Genomic DNA, 13,877 nt, shown 5'->3' with positions numbered 1-13,877 from the left:
GAAGGATGGGTAATATTATATATTTTCGTTATTAAAATCTGCTTTTCCTCCTTTTCCTTAGTCTCTTTCATCATTCTTTTCACTTCTTTCCCTTTTCTTTTCCTCCTTCCATTTGTTCTTCCCACCTCTCCTCTCTTATTTTCTTTTTCTCTTTTCCTCCCCCCTTTCTTCCTCTCCACCTCTTCCCTCCCCCCCCAACTTCTCCTCCCCCATTCCCTCCCTCCTTCTCTTCCTTCTATAGGTAGGTGGAGGCCTGGCCAACCTCTCTGCTCCTTGAGATTTATCACATGAAAAGTGCAAACTCCATTTGGCATTGATATAATTTTATTTTTGAGAAAGGAAAGAGGCAGATGAACACCAGAATGTGGAGGGAGCACTGGTGCCTCGGCCCTTTCACTGCAACCAACACTACTCCGTTGGGCCTTTGCAGGGGTGGGTGTCCCATGGCTCAGGGTCTGGCCCCTTTCTGGAGCCTGGGGCTCAGGTTCGGGGAAACCAGGAGAGTGTCCTCCTCTTGCTAAGGCTCCCCATCAGACCCTCCTCCCCAACATCACCAAGATTTATGAGTTGGCTTATTTTTATTTGACTCTATTCTGAAAAAAAATTTAAACAAAGTGAATCGCTGAGGACGTAGTTCCTAAAAGCACTTGCCGAGCCTTACATCTATTCTAGGGCACCAGAGGTGGCCCAGTTGAAACCATTATCTAGACAAGTAGACAAAAATAAAATTTCCTGCCACCGGGCAAGAGTCCCCTGTCAGCTACGCAGCTTCAAAGTCTACAATCACCCACAGTACGTGTGTCAGATGCGCACGGATGCAGACACAGCCATAAAGCCACACAATGTACCAGCAAAGGCCCTTCCTCCGAAAGGCAACACAACGGACACTGTACAAAATCACTTGATTCCGGGGGAAAAATCAATATCGAAATTAGGTTTATTGTCTGTTTATATGATTAAAAATGACAAAGTGTTGCCTTTTATTTTCATAAAAAGACAGAAGGCTGAACAAAATAATTTACTATCGAGTTCTGCTCGTTTCCTTTGCCTGGCAAAACCTGGAGGAGGCAGAAAGGGCGGCTGGAAAGCAGTGGCCACTCGCTGCCCCCGCTACCGCCCAGTTCGTCCCACCATGGGAGGAGATGCGAGCTGTTGTGTGTTCCAGAATACATTTCCTAATCTCCAGTCTTCAGCCATGCCAGTCCAGCTGAGTGGGTCTCAGTTCTGCTGCGTTCCAAAGAAATGCAGGCAGTCTGTCCCTAGCCCCTTCTTTAACATAAACCCAGGTCACAGGTCTTGTTCTCAAAGGTAATTCTCAGGATGACTCTGCTTTAGTGGTTGCCTTCCTGGCTCACGCAGGTGTGGCCTCCTAGACCCCCATTCAGCCACCCTGGATCTTCGATTCTACGAAGCACTGCCTCGTTCGAGCGTGTGTGTCGGGTTGCTTGACCGGGACCAAGGGGTTCCGAAACCTCCGGGGCTGGATTCTCCAATTGTGATGGGCGGCGAGCCGCATGCGGGGGGATAAGGCTGTATAGGGACACGCGCTGGTTACACCAACGCCGGGGTTATTTATCTATGTTAAAAACAAAAAGGAAAACCAAAAAACAGGCACCGTGTGAATCTCATCTTAAACTACCCTCCCTACCCTTTCACCCCCCAAAGCCGAGTGAGAATCTATCCTCTATCTCCGCTGCTGCTCTTCGGCGAGAGCCCAGAGAACGCGGAGCCCGCGCCTATCCGTTCCCCGCCTTGTTCTAGAACAAAGTAGCTCCCAAACGCTCGAGGGTTCACGGAGCGCGGCCCACGAGAGAGCACGAATAGCTTCACGCGCGTCATTAGGGAAATAACCAGCAAGACGGGTCCCTCGGAACTCATACGTGCGCCTTCCCGTTTGGAACCAGCGCAATTTTGCCGGTTCACGCGCCTCAGACTCGTTTGTTAAAGACGTTAATGGGTCCTCCTTTTATTCTGGACCGGAGGGGGCTGATCTCCTGGTGGTTGCGAAAATGAATCCAAACAAACCATCTCCTCCACGGAGTCCCTGGGGCGCGGCTCCTCCAACGCCTTCTCTTGGGCTGAGGACTTCAGGAGAAGCGGACGTGAATGCCCCCATTACTTGGGAATCTGACAGGCCTCCACGCCAGGGGTCCAGCCCCGCCAGCTCAGCCGCCCACTTCTGCTCTGCTCGACGTCTCTGTGGGGCCAGGCCAGAGCACCCTCATGTCGGTGCAACTTTCCCGGACGCCAACGGGAGGCGTTGAGGGCGCGGCTCCGGACAGGCAGGCTTGAGGAGGTCGCCTTGGGGTGGAGAAAGGCAGCCTGTGGCCCCGCTTCTGGGAGGGGGCAGCTCAGGCTCCTTTCTGCATAAAGGCAGATCCAGCCACCAGCTTTCTAGGGGACAAACCCGGCCTCTCCTTTCCTCTCCAGTCCGCCTCTTCCCCCTACCGGCCTCCCTCTCCAGCCTTTCGCCCCAAGCAGACAGTCCGAGGGTCAAAGGTCAGGCCTTCCTAGGCCCGGCCTCTTCCCAGCCCTGCTGCTGGCTGGGTCGGGATTCGCCTAGTCATTTTCCGCTGACCGCCAGCGCCCACCCGAGAGAGAACAGAAGCAGATCTCAGAGCTCCCTCCTCCTCTATGTAGCCCTCTCTGATGACGGGCATCTCGGGTGAGGGGCAGGTTAATTTAGGAAATTATGTTGAGAGTATAAAATCATTTGCGGTTATTTGAGATTGGGGGGGTGTTGAATGATTTCTGTAAGTATCATTACAGAAATGACGTGGTGTGGTTATCAAACTGGTGTGGTTATCATTTCTGTTGCCCATTCCCAGGCCAGAGCTGGAAAGAAGTTGCCAGAAGCAATCTACAAGAGACAAACGAAGGCCAGCTCTCCGAGCAGGCTGATCTCTTCCAAAGGGGTCGACCTTTCACGTGAATGGGGGCAAGGCCAGCAGAGTAAAAAGCAGATTTCTATGCATGTTCACGTGGCCCAATGTAATGAACACATCTCCATCAATTCCTGGAGGCAGAGGGCTCAATTTGTTTTGTTTTTAGCTGAGAATATCCTCAGCCTCAGCCTCAGCTCTGACGGACTACAGAGCAGCCAAGTAGTTAGAATTCTCTCTCGAATGAATGTGATGGTCAATAGAACTCTCGGTATCAAATGAGCAATAATTTGCTGTGGCTACATGCTGGATAATGAAAGATGTTAGCAGGATCAATAAAAAATGAAAACACTTTTACTTACATCTTGAGTTACTGTTTTAAGAGCAAGAGGAATGCAACAAACCCAAAGCTAGGTTTAGAGCCTCCCGTGCCCCCTCAAATCCACAAAGCTCTGTCACTACGGGACTGCAGCTTCTTGCCACCAGGCCTCTACCTGCCTTCCTCCCTGCTCAAAGGCAAGTAGGTTATTTACATCAACATTAACCCATTAGAAACCAGTGATAATTTAACTATCAGGGTTTTTAATTTTTTCTTTTTTCCCCTACAGCCATAAGTAAATTTTAAATTGTTTTTTTTTTTATCAGAACTAAAGGTCATCTAGTTGGTTATAGTTTACCAAAAAGAGTAGGGAAGCATCCTAAAGCTGACTTGTCCTTTGAATGCCTCTACATGTACACTTGAATGAGACACGCCGGAGGGCCTCTGCTCTTTGGTTGTGCAAACACAGACAAAGAAACAGATTTAATTCCTTTTCATCTGTTATGTACGGCCATTACATTAGAAAATTCAGACCTTAAACGTGCTCTTTCCAGATTAGTTAATTCTCTCATCTTCTTTCATAGTCATTTAGTCTGTTCAATAATTATTTTTCTATTGGGTTTATTTGTACTGCTTTCCTCATCATTCAATCCCCAAACACTCCCCTACAGATCTGGTCTCTAAGAAATCTAGTGTGAAACCACCAGAGAAGCATTCTATACATATATATATATATATATATATATATATATATATATATATATATATATATATATTTGATACCAAGACTTTAAAAAATGAGAAGATATCCCTAGTGCTCTGCATAAAACAGGAGCAGCGAAATAGCTTACAGCCAGATAGCTTCCAGCACCGAACCAAATAAGCAAAGAACATTGGGAAATATGTTTGGATATTTCTGTAGGCGTAAGAAGCCTACATTTTCTCACCACTTAAAAAAAAGCCACGCATTTATCCGCTGCTTTATGTCAGTCTGACCAAAGGATCTGGTTCTGCCACCGATAACGGTCAGTGCTGCAAGGACAGTGGACTGTGGTCATCTTTAGCATGTTTGGGCGGATCCGGAGAGACAGCCGGCAACCTGGGAGATTTAGAGAGCGGGAACCAGCCCAGGAAAGTGTAGACAAGTTCCAATTTGGGGATTTCCCCGGGTGAGGGAGTGTGGCCGGCTCCACTGGTACAACTCGCACGAACACAGGTGTGTGTCTGCAGCCGCACGCTGCGTTAGCGGGAGAGCCGCGCACAAACCGCGGATCCGTCCCGTACCGGCCGCTGCGCTGGGCGCACCGGGATATTTACACCCTGTTTGGGAGGCCTCCTCCCTGCCCTCATTTGCTACTTTAAACTCGACAGGAGGATCTGTTAGTGGCCCTGGCTGGGATGGCAGGCTGGGAGGGTGGCGCCCCCGCTTGGCTCTCCGGCTGTGACGCCGCTGCTGCCCTCCGCCCACTGTTCCCTCCTCGTTTGGGTGGAACAAGCTCAGCAGTGGACCAGCGTGGCCGGGCTGGTGGGGCCCCTGCCCTGGCTGACCACCTCCCTCCCCCACGCCCGGCCTGCGCCTGTGAGACTGGCTTACCCCAGTGGGCGAGTCGCAGCGCATTAGCGGATTTCATGGCAAGTTGCTTCCGTGACAAGCGGTCAGGTTTCCGTTTGAGGACTTGCCCCCTAGGAGGGAGGGAAAAGGAGAGTCAATCTGCATAATTTCAAATGAGAAATAAACCAGAAACGGGGACCCTAATTTCAAAAGCCCTAATGCCGCCTTCCCCCTAACCTGTAGTCCCCGACGACCCCCCCACGCTCAAGGCACAGTAAGAAAAAGTAATCCGCACACGTCGCGGGCGATACCTTTCATTGCGCTCATTTTAAAGACAGGGACAGGATGGCCCCCTCCTTGAAGCCTTTCTCCGCAGCCCGGGGCAGGTGGGTCAGCCAGGCCCCTCCGGGCCCGCGGATTCCGGCAAGGTCGCGAGGTGAGGGGCGAAGGGAAGAACGATCTCGGGCTCTGTGCCAAGCAGCCCCTTTCGGCGCCCAGGGTCTGAGCCAGACGCACAAACCCAAATTCCCTTCAGCGCCTTCGGCTCCATCTTTAAGTCCAAGCAAAGATCAATTCTCCCTCTCTCTTGCTCGCACACATTTGCAGCCATAAATAAACAGCTCCCGGCTAAATCAGGAACGAGAGAAGAAAAAGAGGGAAGAAAGGAGAAAGAGAAAGACGAGAGCCGGAGCGTGGGTCTCGCTTTGCCCCTGCGCCGGGGCCGGACGGCTCTTTTTGGTCAGGCCAGCCTTGCATTTGGGGTTGCAACTTGCATTTGAATAGCTGCCCGGGCTTGTTATGGACCCGGGAAGGCTCTGAAAGGGAATCACTATGCAAATTGTCCCAGTTACAATCGAAAGGTTCGATCTCTAGGAGCTGCCTGACGGAAGTTGATGTCAGCTATCTGTGCATTAGGGTTGCATTACCGCCTTCGCCTCCCTCCTCACCCCCGCTCGCGCCTGCCCGGGAGGCTTTTCTTTTTTTCTTTTGCTTATGTGTATATTTCCCCCCAGTAATTAAAAAAGGAACACACACACACACACACACACACACACACACACACACACACACACACAAAGGTTGAAGGTGGCGACGTAGCTGCCTCGGGCCTGAGGCCCACGGGCGGAGGGGAGGAGGCACGGCCGCTCGGGCGGGGTGTGTGTCATTCTTTGCAGCAGGTGTTGGTGGTGCGTCTGAAATCAAACATTTAGAAACGGGTTTTTTTTTGTTTTTTTGTTTTTTTTTTTAGCGCTTTGCAGGACTAGGCTGCGGCGAAGGGCGGGGGCGGCGATGTCTGCCTTCGCCCGCCTGCTTGATGATTCTACAATGCGGGCTGCAGATCAATACCCGCTCTCTGTAATCCCAGTAATTGTAGGGCTCGCAGCTTTTATTTTAAAGAATAGGACGCTAGAGTGCTGGCGGGCGGCTGAGGCAGCGATGCCTCCGGGCGCCTTTTGGGGCGCCTTCTACCCTCCAGAAGTCTCCCCACAGTGGGCTGTTTTTGTGCGTGCATTAGCCTGGGGACCACGAGGCTCCCGAGGCTTCCCGCCGGGAATGGCGCTCCCGCGAAGGCGCTCTTGGCTACTCCGGGAAGGCTACATGCGGCGGGGATGGGCAAATTGGGGCCGTGCAGGCCTCAGACCTCGACGCTCGGGGCCGAGGATGCTGGAACCTGGACCTTCCGGCACAGAAGGCGAGAAGCTTTGTCCGTCTTCAGCCGTCTACCAGGGCCCGAGGCCGGTCTGGGCTCGTGGATGCCCAGGGGACGCGGAGCCACAGGCCTGCGTTGGGCGCTGGACCCGGAGGCTGGCAGAGGCGCAGGGATCTGGTTTCCTCTCGCAGCGCGGGCTGCGCGAGTGGTGGAGGCCCACAGACCCCGCCGCCGCCCCTCGCTGGCAGAGCAGGGGCAGGACCGCTGGGGCCTGGGGCCGCAGCCCCCGCGCGGCGGGCAGCCCGCAGCTTCTGGCGCCCCCCGAAGATGACCATCTGTCATTCAATTAAGGTTTCAGGGCAGCTGATGGGGGAGCCAGGGTCAGCGACCCCAGGACAAAACGGCCTGCTGCCTCGGATAGGAGAAGTTCAAATGTTAAATGCAGAACATTGTGCCCTCTCCCAGTCCCGGCCCCCGCCCGGCCGCAGGTCTGGCCGGTGGACAGCAGCAGGGTGAAGGGCAGCGGTCATTAGCACTTAGATTTCAGCTCAGGGCCGGGCTCCTTCTGTTGGGTCATTTTGACCAGAGAACCTTTAACCCTTTCTTACCAGCCCTCTCTCTAGGGAAGGAGGAAAGATAGAGAAGGGAGATCAGATGTACCCATATAATGAGGGATAAAACTATATTTCTGGTCACTTCTCTGTAGGAGAAAACATACAAGAGAAGAACAGTTAACTACAGCCCAAACAAAAAGGTCTTTAAAAAGTTTTATTTTTATTCTTATTTTTTGTTTTTGTTAATCCTCAGCCTAGGATATTTTTCCCATTGATGTTTAGAGATAATGGAAGGGAGGAAGGAATGGGGAGAAAGAAAGATAGACAGAGAGAGAGAGATATTAGAGAGACACATTAATTGGTTCCTTCCCATAGGTGACTGACCAGGCCTGATCAAACCTGCAACCTAGGTATCAACCCTTGACCAGAAATTGAACCCATGACCCTTCAGTGGATGGCTGATACTCCAACCACTTAGCAATATGGTCAGGGCAAAAGTTTTATTTTTATATTTTAAAAAAATCTTTATTGTTGAAAGTATAACATGTCCTCCCCCACCCCCCATGACCTCTTCTAGCCCACTCCCACCCCCAGGTCTTCACCATCCTAATGTCTTTCCATGGTTTATGCATATATGCATACAAGTTCTTTGGTTGAGCTCTTCCCATCTACCAAAAGCTTTATTTAAAACATTTTTAGTTTTGGGGAAGAGTACATTATTAAATATGATTGTGGAACTAATGGGCCAATGTGGGAAGAGTGGGTTTGTAAAAAATTCCAGATTTTCCTCCCATAATTAAGTTTATTGGCCCAAATGTGTATGAGAGGTGATGAGTATACAGCCTCAGACAACTCCATTAAAAGTGTTGGTGATGAAAAGTCTCCATTGCAGCCAGCCTCATCTACAGTTGAAAATATGCTGGACAGTTAGTCTTTCCCTTCTGGGATTTTCCCATAATAAAATGAGGTAACATATTTTTCTTAACTAATGGAATTCATAAAATACATTCATTGAGCATCCACAGGCTGTGGACATTTAGGTGGCAGTGGTTTTGGCTTCCCTATACTACACAGAGGGTGAAGCAGTCACACAGCAGTTTTCAGTAGAAGATCCAACTATTCTTCTCAATTATTAACCATGAAGCTTGAGAGCAAGATATCGTTTCAAGGCATGGACAACTAGGTCCTTCAGCAGGCTAGTGAGTAATAGAAGGGCCCAGGGCTTCTGTCTTCCAGCCCCAGTTCTCAACGTTAAACCTAGTCGCTACCTTTTGGAAGTAACTATCAAATCAATGAATCAATCAGACATTCAGAATTGAAGCACCTTAGCAAATTTTTCATTGGATAACAATGAATAATGCATAGACCTCTAGTATATTGACTGTGGTAAATGATCTTTAAAGTAAGGTGCTGCAACAAGTACCTTTAAATAAAATCAAAATAAAAAGTTTACCACAATCATAATAAATTGTTCAGTCATCTTCCTATTGACTCACATAAGCATCTTTGTTCAGGGGCATTTGGAGTTATTTTTCCCCCTCACAAACAGACCAGAACAAATTGATGAATTGAGCTTTCACTATGCTAATTTAGACATTATAAATATTTAATTAACATCCCTAATAGCCAGTCATAGAGAGCCCCCTCTCTACTTTACACTGTTCTTAATCTAAAGTAAATGCTTTTCCCATTAATAGCTTGATGCCATATTAGCAGCTTCCTCTGTAAAAGGGCCCCATTTAGTCCAAAAGGAGGGGGCATTGAGTAGTCTGCATTAGATAGGGGTTTATTCCTAGTTGTAAAGGAGCCTAGGCAGTCTCTACAAATTCCACCTTTTTCAGTTCTTGCTCAAGTGAGGCTGTCCTAACAATAGGGGTAGCCTCTCAGTTCCATTTCTCTAGACAAGGTAATCTTTTGGGATTGTAGTAGAATAAAATATATTTTCGTAAGAATTATTTTTAAAAAGTGATTCATAGATAATGGGTGACAAATTTCCAACCATGGAATGTACCAATCTTTCCAACAGAGTGGTGCAGTGAAAAGAATTCTGAACCAGGAGTCAAAGGACCTCAGTTCAAATTCTGTGGCACTCACTATCAGTGGGATCCTTGGAATGGATAAATCCCTTTAGAGCCTCAGTTTTCTCTTTTAATGTGGCTATAATTAATGTCGATGCCACAGGGTTACTTTAAAGATTAAATGGGAGAATATATGTGAAATTGCTTGGCATATACTCAATTAATATTGGGTTAGGTCCCAAATGACTGCCAAATATTCATTAACCCTCCTTTCCCCATATATATATTAGAGGCCCGATGCACAAAATTCATGCAAGGGGCTCGGCCCTCGCAGCCTTGGCTGACTTGTGGCCCTGTGGCCCCACCCACTGGTCATTCTGGAAGGTGGTTCAGCCATCTAATTATCATATTAGCTCTTTGTTATATAGGATATATATATATATATATATATATATATATATATATATATATATATAGTCTTCTATAAAATTATCTTGTTATAATTTAGCATTATATTTGCAAATGTTATTTTCTCATCAATTCTTAGAAGTGGGGAGAAACTGGGGAGCCTAAACCCTGACCAAGAGGCAATGTAAGAACAGATGCTGGAACTGACTTTCAAAAGCTCTGAGTCTTAAACTCAGATCACTGAAATGTCCTTATACAACAGTCCTTGTGTGGTTTAGAAAGATTCCAGAAGCAGCATTATATTTCCCAGGGGGTCAGGAATCAGGCCAGAACTGAGAGTTCAAGAAATTGGAAATACTCCAGGCTGATCTAACTCTGGGGCTAGAATCTGCAGATACTAAACATTAGAGTAAAAGCAGAAGAAAGGGAAATAAACTCCAGATAATTTAAATTTAAAACATTGAAAAGATAAGTCATCTTATTCTGAGAATATTTTCAAAGAATTTGAGGAAAAAAACTGACTTGTTGGATGTTGCTGGTTAGAGCCAGTAGGAACCCTGAACTATTCTTATTTGCAAGCACAACATAAATACTACTTACTGTAATAAAAGCATTAACATTGACAAGATAGATGTTTATCTAGATAAAAGTAAAGATCCTAGTAAAGTCACATCATTTTGATTTTTGTGGCAAACCAAATTTTTCTTTCTATTTTTAGTTAGCACTGGAAAGACTCAGATAGCAAGATCAATGCAAAAGAGGCAAAGAATTGGCTGGATGACTTCCCAAGTAGCAGGGAGTAGTAGGAGGTATGGGCAGATACCAGCAGTTTGCTCTGCTCTTCCTCTCTCATTCTCTCTCTGTAATTTGTGATGATCCATGGAATAGAAAGGGAAACATTTTTGCACCCCTTGCCCTCATCATTTTGTTTTGAGACATCTGTGGGGCATATTTTTGACAAACGGTTCCTAGGGATGTATCCTAGAGTGTTACCTCTTAAAGATACCAACTTGTTCTATGGAAATGCTTGGTGTGGTCTTAAACTCTGATTTTCTATTTCTTGGTCCTCCTGAGTGAGGGCAATGGGCCTCTTGGCGTTAAGCTATGGGGAGTTGCCCTGAAGCTCTTAGAAACATGGTGGAAAGTGATTTACAGCATGAAAAACTTCATGTTTGCTTAGCCATCTACTGCCCACTGTGTGTCAGGCACCTTGCTGGGCACTGGAGTTAAGAGGAAATAAAAAGTGGTCTCTGTTCCTAATCTGAGGAAAGTGACAGATATTTAGACGCTGTTTCAGAGATCTGAAGAAAGCTGTGAGAGTGTGGGTAGTTGCCCAGGGCAGGGAGTTTGTCACTGAAAGCTTTACCCAAGGAGGCAACCTCTCAAACTCAGGGTAGATAGGAGTGGGCGGACAAAGATTAGGATGGGGGAAGAACATAGAGGCAAAGACAATGAATAATATGTGCAAAGGTATTACGGTCTGAATGTTCAACATAGCAGGTGTGAAGGTATACAGCTCAAGAAGAAAGTCAGCTAGGGCCTGTGAAGGGCTTTTGTTGCCAAGTTGGGTTTGGATTTTATTATTTACTCAACAGGGAAGTAATAGAAGTTTTTAAGCAGGTGAGTGAGATGATCAGATTTATTGCTTAGGAAAATTAACTGGTGGTAGAATGAGGAGATTGGAGACAGGAAGGCCAGTATAAAAACGAGAAAAACAGCAAGCAAAAATAAAACTGGTATTCATACTATTGGTGTATACCAAGCATGTCAAACTCAAAGGCTAACATGGGCCAAATAAACAAGGTTTAAGTTTATGTGGGCCGCAAAAAAACAAAAGCTTCAATTTTCATAGAAACGTAGGTTTATTTAGATAGGGACATGCTGAATACAAAGGGTTGAAATAAATGAGTAATTGTTAACATAAAATAATAGAACATTTTAATAAAAATTATTTTTTCTTGAACATTAACTTACCAGACACTGAATTAATTAGCACAAATTAATAAGTGTAATGCAAATAAACCTATTTTTCTTGTTCTCTGAAAGTGAAATATTTCCTGTTGCACACACCAAACAAGTCAGTCCAAGACTAATGATGTGGCAATGGGCTGCTAAAATATTTGCTGCTAGTATTAGTGGAAAGAAATGGTGCGTCTGCGCTTAAGGTGCATAAAGGAAATGAATGCAACACGATATAGTAATCAGTCATTAGCGAATGTTGTAATTATTAATAATTATGTATACAGGATATTGTAAAAATAAGTTACGAAATTTTTATTAAAACGTTTCTTACATACCGTTATATTGGCTCAGCCACAAGAATATTCATTGTGGGCTGCATGCAGCCTGAGGGCTGCAAATTTGATATGCTTGGTGTATATAAGCCCTAATTCATTAAATGATTTTCCAAATCTCAATTTTTAATTCAATCACAGAGGAATCATAGTATCAAATTTATCTGAGGAGAATAGTGTGATTTTTTTTCTGTTCATGATTACTTTTGGTTAATTTTCCCTCCTATTACAATAAAGTACCCCATTAGCTTTGCCTTTGACTATGTTCTTGTTTTTTGTTGATTTGCATGTTTTGGGTGGACAACCATTGTCCCTGGACTTGTCTTCAGTGGCCGTGTGAGTTGATCATATTCAAACAAAACACAAAGGAACTCAAAAAGCCTTCAAGAATGAAGTGGAGCTTCAGTCTCTTTTTGACAGTGTCTTAAACCTGCACTATCTTATACAGCAATCCACATACTATATTTTCTGAAAATTCACCTTTAGACATCTCTTAATCTCCCCTCAAATTCCACTCCTTCTTCCTTAGTAATTAAGTTGCTATATTTTTGGTATAGCAATACAGACATGCAACTATATCTCCCAATCTCTCTTGCAGGAAGGGTAGTGGTCTAAGAGAGGTAAGCAGGTGTGTTGTGGTGAGACTTCCAGAAAAGTACTTTAAAAAAGGCTGAATCAGTTGGGATGTACAACCTTTGGTCCTTGCCCATTTATTTTTCCTGATGTCAGGATCATGGACTCGATGGTTGAAGCTGCAGTGATCATCTTGTAACTATGAGGGAATTTTCAGGAGAAAAGCTATGTTTTAAAGATGGTGTAACAAGCATAAAGGTAGAAGGAGCCTGTTTCCTGATGATGATGGTGCCATGATGTCAGCACTTAAGTGTGTACCTTTGGATTTTTTTTTTAAATAAAAGAGAAAAAGGCCTTTATCATATTTAAGTAAAGTTTATTTCAGATGTGTTACTAGAAGCTGAATGTATTTCTGAGTGATAAAACCTGCACAGACTTTGAAAGGAGATTCTAACCCCACCAGCCTGGCTCAGTGGTTGAGCCTTGACCAATGAACCAGGAGGTCACAGTTCAATTCCCAGTCAGGGCACTTGGGTGACTCAATCCCCTGTGTGGGATGTGCAGAAGGCAGACGATCAATTATTCTCTCTCATCATTGATATTTCTATCTCTCCCTCTTCCTCTCCCTTCCTCTCTGAAATTAATAAAAATATATTTTTCTTTTAAAAAAAGAAAGGAGATTCTAAAATCTGGCTATCCTGGCAGGGATGTACTGACATTATTAATCAATCCAAAAAATATCATAGCAATTTCCTCATTTTCTTCACTTTGACCATTTGTAACTTGTCAAGACATATTGGTCAGTTCCCTTTTTGTCTTATGGCATATAGGTACATTTTGATTTCTTGTTATTTATCCTAACGTTAGTTTTTATTCTATGCCCTCCTATTCATATGTCCTCTTATTTTTCTCTCTCATATGAAATGGCTTTGGATTTTCTTATATTTCTTACTCCAAACTTATTCATTATTGATAGTTGTAAGCTTTCAATTACTTTCTTAGGTCTTTAGTGAACATATGCTTGAGCATTTACATTTTGAGATGTTTATTTTTAAATGATGAATTGCCTCAATTTTTTTCTTATTTACATCACTATTGGAGCCTTATCAAATGTGTGTGCTAGTATGTTATATTATTAATTAATTTTGCTTTAGAATAGTAAAGGAGATATAACAAAATATTTGTAAATTAAAGGGAGTATCAGTTCTGATTGGTTTGAGCAATGCTCTTCTAGAACCATGCTACACAAATGTCTGCTTACCCAGGTGGACATAGGCTGGTTCTTGAGGCAGGCCTGCATCCAGGTGGGGCTTAAAGTGATGGAGACTATTATGCATCCACTGAAAAAAACAAAAACAAAGAAGCATTGGTTAGTTAGAGGCTGTCCTGAATGGCCTTGTCCTGAATGACAAGACATGTAATTAAAGGATTCTCTTGTGCTTGAGTTTATCTATTCCCATCTCCTTTGAAACTTACAGCATTTTTTTCCTATTGGGATATACACTATTCCATTCAGATTTATTGATAAAAATAGCAAAATCCCCAAATCTGTAGAAGTCTGTGTTCATATGCCTTTTTATGTTATTGTTTTTATTTTAGCACTGGAGCATTTGGCTTCAAACTACT

Source organism: Myotis daubentonii, chromosome 1 (assembly GCF_963259705.1).
Source record: "Myotis daubentonii chromosome 1, mMyoDau2.1, whole genome shotgun sequence".
Classification (NCBI taxonomy): Eukaryota; Metazoa; Chordata; class Mammalia; order Chiroptera; family Vespertilionidae; genus Myotis; species Myotis daubentonii.
This window is presented reverse-complemented; position numbering follows the sequence as displayed.